Genomic DNA, 6,977 nt, shown 5'->3' on the forward strand with positions numbered 1-6,977 from the left:
TATTAATGAGAATGGGGTGAGAGACAGTGTCAAAGGCCTTCTTAAAGTCCAGAAAGACTACATCCACGGCGACGCCGTCGCCCAGGGATTTAATTACCTGGTCATAAAAGGCCATCAGGTTGGTCTGACAGGACCTGCCTTTGATGAACCCATGTTGGTTTCCCGTGGGCATGATCTCTCCTGCTGGCCCCTCACAGATGTGATCCTTGATAATTTTTCAAGGATTTTCCCCAGGACGGATGTGAGGCTTATAGGTCTATAGTTTCCTGGGTCCTCCTTTCTCCCTTTCTTATAAATGGGGACCACATTAGCTAGTTTCTAATTTCCGGGCACCTGGCCCATGGACCACGATCGCTCGTACAGCTGGGCCAAGAGCACAGCAATGACCCCCGCCAGCTCTCTCAACGCCCGTGGGTGGAGGGCACCAGGGCCCGCAGATTTAAAAACATCCAGCCCTTCCAGAAGATCCCTAACTACTTCTGTGCAGACCAAGGCCTGGCAGTGCTATCCTCAAGATTGCCCCTACCTGTGGTGGGAGAGCTGTCCTAGTCCCTGTCCAAGAAAACAGAGGCAAAGAACTTGTTAAAAATTTCGGCTTTCTCGTCTGGTGTAGCCACAAGATTACCATTTGAATCTAACAGGGGCCCTACATTACCTGGTGCCCTCTTCTTACTCCCAATGTATTTGAAGAAGGACTTTTTGATGTTCTTAATCCTGGTTGCTAGCCTGAGATCCACCCCTGCCTTGGCCTTCCTAATGGCCCTCCTACACTCAGAGCCAAGGAGGAGTATTCCTCCTTGGTGATGACCCGTCTCTTCCACCAGGTGTACGCCTCCCTTTTGGCTCTCAGGCATTCTTGGATGCCTTTGCTGAGCCATGGGGGTTTCAGAGCACTCTTACCCCCCCTTCTTTCTCTTGGGGACTGTCACACTCTGAGCCTGGAGGATCGTCCCTTTAAGGTACCACCATCCCTCGTAGATTCCCATATCTTGTACCTTCTGGGCCCTCAGTGCCTCCCCCACTAATCTCCTAAATTCATTGAAGTTGGCCCTTCTGAAGTCAGGGGCTTTAGTCTTGGTATAAGCCCTCAACACCCTGCGCTGGATGGTGAATTCCAGCAGGCGATGATCACTGTCACCCGGGTGATCAAGTACCTGCAGTCCCCTCACCAGGTCATCCCCAGTGGCCAAGACCAGGTCCAGCAAGGCATCTCTCGTAGTGGGGCTGTGCACCTCCTGGATAAGGTGGAGGTCCTGTATTTCAGCTAGGAACCTACGCGAACGGTCAGACCTGGCTGACTTAACCATGACATTGTGTTTTCTGCTATACTTTTCTTGGTCTTCAGTTCTATTGCCTCTGAGTCCTACATAAAGGCCCAGCCCTGCATTTGGAGAGGCCTCGTTGAAAGATCAGGGACAAAGTGCTTATCTCTGAAAATTCAGTGCTTGGCTTTCAAGATGTGTAAGGCATTCATTTCCAACCCCAGTGGTTCATGTAATATTAGCTACTGAGATGATGTCTGCATTGAAGTGAATTGTGTGAATTACATTACTTATCTATTTAAAAATGACATATAAATTGCAGACATCTTCACACTCTGAGGGCAAGAACAATTCCATATGCAAAAACAAATAATGTAAAAATACATATAAATAGATTTGGGGCTTTTAGCGCTGTTGCGGTGGAATGCATATCTTTTCCCTTAGTTTCCTTTCATAGATTAAAAGATGCAATCAATATAATTGCAGCTTTAACCAGGAGGAATTCCACAAAAAGGGAGTGATTGCTACTAGCTTTTTACAGCTCCCATTACGAGGTTTAGGAATGAGTTAAACAGGACAAACCTGTTCCTTGGTAAGGATTACAGTCCTTGGGTCTCTTGGAGAATCTAACCTGGGATAATGGTCATGGACCATTAGTATAAATACGGTATATTTTGTCACTCAGGATTAAAAGCAACATTGTTAAATTCTCATTCAAATACTAGTATTGGACCAGGTATGTTATAAACAAGCTTTTGTAGAGGTCAATGTGTTCGTTTTTAGAAAAGGGAAATTTGGGATTATTGAATGTCCACTTATTTACATATGCTTTTCATGGTTTGAGTCCTTGATACAGAGAGACAGAGAAAACACCTTTAGGGGATTGCAGTGTTATCTATAACATTTCTCTCTCAGGTTTCTTTTTTTAATTGTACGGGTATGGAGTTTAGTGTCTAGAAAATAATTAGTTTACACTTTTTAGCCACACATTTCTTGGTTGTACCTATCTAACTCCCTTGGATGTTGGCCAGAACCATCAAAAAGCAACGCTGTTACACAGATTCTGTTTATATTGAGGGTTTGGGGTTTTTTGGTTTTCTTTTTTCTTTTCTATTTCACAATTTTGTTCCACTTCTTTCTGATCTTTTGGCTACTCTGCCCTCTCAAGCACAAGCCTGCTTCTCCATTTTTCTTCAGCTGTTGTCCCATCCTTCCATTCAAACCTATATTAATCCACTCTAATGAGTTTCTTTGTGGCAGGGACCCATATACCATGTGCAGACATACCCAGTAAACCTTCTGTTAAACACACACACACACACACACACACACACACACACACACACACACACACACACACACACACACACACACACACACACACACACACACACACACAATTTGGGTCATTGCATTTGTTTCTAACGAAATCATGGAGGCTTTGTGGAGTTTTGAAGTCCCAGGGGGGACTCTTATAAAGTCTTTTGTAAAATTGCATGCGTGGTTGAAGGAATTTCAGGAATACATAGGTTGTATACATCAGATGAATTTAAGAAATCTTTGTCTGGTAAAATCTTTTGGATAGACTAGAGAAGCTAGCCATACACAATGAAGTCCATCTAGCCTAGGTAAGATTTAAAAAAATCCTGGTTTGCAAACACAAAGCTAAACAAATTCTTGCTTGGTGGGGAGCCAGCTTTAGCCTTGAAAGCTTTATACAGGGGGAGAAAAATCCTATGGAAACTCCTGGATAAAAAATGTTGTTAAATTGGAAAGGAAGGGAAGAGATGACAGAATCAGAAACATAAATGTTTCATATTTTAAATAAAACCTTAAAAGAATACCTGGATTAGCATAGTATTTGGTCAGGTTGAATTCATTTTGTTAGTAGTACTGTAAATTTGTTGTATCAGTTGTTAATCATGTGTAATCATTCATATTATCCCGAAATTCTGTCCGTTCACCCTGAATAGCAAGCCACGCGTGGCAAAAAAACCTTCCATTCATGCTAAAAGTCCATCTTGAACTTGGTGCCAGTGCCTCCATCCCCCTCCTGCCCCCCTCCCCCCCCCAACCAAACCAACAAAAAAACCCAAACCAAAACAGAACAAAACGGGTGAGACAAGAATAGAGTTGAAACTGTACTTGGGGTGTCTGTTTAATAAAAACAACCAACCTACCCCCTTAAACAAGTTATAGCAGTTTGTGTGACATTTTGTTTTGCTATCAGTTGGAAACTGTGATTGTTGCTTTAATAGTTTCAATAACAAGCCTAGTAGGAAAAAAATAGCTGCATCTTATACCTTTTCCATATTTTTTTTAAGCTAGTATTGACAGAAAGTATCATAATATGGTTTGTGTTACAGGTGGTGTAATACCAAGGGCTGTACTGCTGCCACATCTCAATTTTGTGGGGTTTCAGAGAGTAGTTCTGGTAAGGACACTCAATGATTTATATATATATATTTTTTTTTATTTGTTTTATTTTATTTTTTTTAAATAGGGGAGACCTAATATTTTGGTATATATTAGCATCAGACATTATATGCATTCATTTTATTGGTTAGGCATCAATCTTAGCAGGCTGCTGAGTTTTTATGTTGTGTATTATTTTATTTGAAAGTCTTTTAACAGCTCCTTTTGGAGCTGTTATTTTCTAATGCATAAATCCATATTCGGCTCCTTGAGAGCTGTTATGATATAACGCATTAAACCACAATATGGAAATGTTATATTAAATAGACCTTTGACAAAACAACTCAGAATAACTGTATTGTCTTCTGGAAGTACGGAGCCATTGTCATCTTCAAATGGGTCAGCTTTCTTTTAAGTTACATGCAAAAGTTGCTTCACTTCAGTTGTATCATGTAAATGCTAAAGCCTTGTCTGGTTAAAAAAAAAAAATTACAATTTGCAATATAGTGGGCGTATATACTCGTGCATATTGTGCTTTTACCAGGTCCCTTTTTTTCCTAGATTTAATGTTTAATAATGTTTCTGCAGTAATGTTTTGATTTTTTTTTTTTAAATATATACATTTACCTCTTGTATTTTCCTTTAACATGCTTCTCTTTTCTTTAGTCTGCTCTCTGTTTCATGACCAGAACTATAAGGAAAATAGGATTACTTACTTTTATTTAAAAAAAAAAAAAAAAAAGTGAAAATTTGTTCTGAACGTTATACCACCAGCAACACTCGTGTATTGTGTTAGAGCACAATCATGTGCTTGTTCTTTCAGCAGTAGGCAACTGATACTGTACTTGTATCTGTGGAATTTTTAATATATGCTGTAATTTAACAAATGTCTGGTGGGTGTAGCAGATGTCTTTTCCCCACAATTCATTACAGTTTATAGTAAGTCTTGATCGTGCAGAACTGTACATATATAGAGAGAGAATGCTTAGAGTTGAGGGTGTTTATTTTAACTATGTATCTCAAGCAGATAGAGCCACCAAATAGAGTAATGAATCTTAGACTCATAAGAATATAAGAACTGCTACTTTTTGGGTCAGGCCGCCTAGCCCAGTTACTGTCTCTCGCACAGTGGATGTTGAGAGGGAGACTGAACAGGATATGTTCCAAATTTTCACGCCTTGCTCCTTTCCCATTACTGTTTCCATTTTATGGTCTCCATCCCATAAGGTTCTCTGGTTGTTGTGGCCCCGATTTAGCCAAGCACTTAAGTTAGAGGGAAGAGTGATGCGCTTAAACTTTCAGGACCGGTCCCTTCCTTTCTTTGGAGAACAGTATACGTTATTTAAGATTTTTAAACAGGCCGCATTTGCTCATCATGAAAAAACCAAAAGATTCTGATGTCCTTTGGCTTGGAGATGGTGCTTGATGGCCCCAAGGAGTGCAGAGGCCTGTAGATTAGAGTTAAAGAGAAAGATGCCCCTTTGTAGATGTGTATAGTGAAGTGTGAAGATGGAAGCAGCTGACCCTGTGGGCCTGGCATGGGATTAGACTTTCAAAAATTTAGGCACGGAAGTGGTAGCAGTGCTCGTTTTCCAGCTCACCAAATAAAACATGCGTGTGTGCACAGTACGTGTAGAGAAATGCATCCTTTGCATTTGTATAAAGACAAGTAGAATAATGAATCCATGATTATTGTCAGTCAGCTAGGGAAGTCTGAAAAATCTAAACCTATCCGGTATAAGCTTAACTGCAAGTAAAGAAACCAAGATGTCAGGATCTCACTGGAATCCTAGCAGTCCTGTCTCGAGGACACGGAATGAATGAATGAATGAATAAATAAATAGTCTAAGTATTGATTTAGCGCACAATGAAATCTAGAGAAGTCAGCCAGCTTTTTCTTGTGTTAACTTATTTCCCCAACCCATATTTTTTTAAAAAGGTGTTGTTGTTAGAAGTGTGGGGTTTGCAGTTTTCTTTTTGGGAACTGTGATTCAGATGTTTGAGGTATGCTTACCTTATGCAGTAGTGGACATGGGCAATATTTGAAAAGCCCCCTCCTGTCATTTGGCAGCCTTGGATAAGAAGAAGCTTTTACGACTAAACTAACAGAGATAGTTACTGCAATTACAAAGTTCCCCAAAAGATACAGTGAGAATCATTTGTGGGGCAATTTGGAGGCATCTTCACCACAGCTGCCTATAAAATAGCTAGTGTGCACTCCAGCATATTTCCATCGCTGCGGCTGTTTAGCTTTACTAAGCACAAATATTTTCTCTTCACAGTAAATTTTCAAAAGGGGAAACTGTATTAATGTTTCTAATTGCATCCTAGCACCGTGCACCCTTTTCTATAAACATGTAATTTGGTTATTTTACGGTTAGTTTGGGGAAACTGTTTAATTCAAAAGAATGTATTTTTTTTTCTTCTTTGTAAATAATTCTTATCATGCTGATGAATGATCATCAGGTTCTGAATAATGATGTTCTTCAACTGGGATTAACTAAGCAATTTGCCAAGAACGAGAGCAGACATCAATGTCCTGAACTGGAAGGAAGAAGAAACAGCGCCCTGCTTTTCAGCATCTTGTCCTCCATGATTTTAAAAAAATATATTTTTTAAGCTGATTACTACTAATAGAACCTTTTACACACACCCTTCCCTTTTTGCGCATGCAGTTAGTGCAGAGCTGCTGATTTTTAAATTTAAAAAAAGCTTTGGTTTCTGTATGCACATGTGCAGGAAAAAATGTGGTGGTATGCTAGATGTGAACGTATCAAAAATGCCACATTGCTCACAAGTCCCCAAGAAACCCTAACATCACACAAATGACATCATGATGATTTCAGGATATCCTTCATAGATTCATAGACATTAGGGCTGGAAGGGACCGCAGAAGATCATTGAGTCCAGCCCCCTGCCCCAGGGCAGGAAGTCAGCAGGGGTCATAGGATCCCAGTGAGATAATCATCCAAATGTCTCTTGAAGGCGTTCAAAGTAGGTGCTTGAACCACCTCCGGCGGCAGTCTATTCCAAACCTTGGGGGCCTGGACAGTAAAGAAGTTCTTCCTTATGTCCAGCCTGAATCAGTCACGGAGGAGTTATGACCGTTCAACCTTGTCATCCCATTGGGGCGCTCTGGTGAACAAACGTTCCCCCGGTACATTTAAAAGAAAAAGTGAGAAATTTCTAAAAATTATGGTGGCTTTAAAAATCTTGTCAGAATTATTTACTACACAAGCAAGCAGCCAGGTTCTTTTCATAGTCAAAAGCCATCTTTTTATCGGTTTTAGAGGGAAAGAG

General features: G+C 40.4%; 1 protein-coding gene across 7 annotated transcripts in view; it reads left to right on the forward strand.

Moving 5' to 3' along the window:
• Nucleotides 1–6,977, forward strand: part of TBL1XR1 (transducin beta like 1 X-linked receptor 1) — a 185,492-nt gene that overhangs the window by 119,402 nt on the left and 59,113 nt on the right. For 5 of the 7 annotated variants that reach the window (XM_025212505.1, XM_025212504.1, XM_025212503.1 and 2 more), the window contains exon 3: nucleotides 3,629–3,696. The exons of the other annotated variants lie outside the window; for them this stretch is intronic. The gene's annotated coding sequence lies outside the window, so the exon portion shown is untranslated. The remainder of the gene's footprint in view (nucleotides 1–3,628; nucleotides 3,697–6,977) is intronic. 7 annotated transcript variants of the gene reach the window in all.

The sequence above is a fragment of the Alligator sinensis genome, unplaced genomic scaffold (assembly GCF_000455745.1).
Source record: "Alligator sinensis unplaced genomic scaffold, ASM45574v1 scaffold1447_3, whole genome shotgun sequence".
In the NCBI taxonomy this organism is placed as follows: Eukaryota; Metazoa; Chordata; order Crocodylia; family Alligatoridae; genus Alligator; species Alligator sinensis.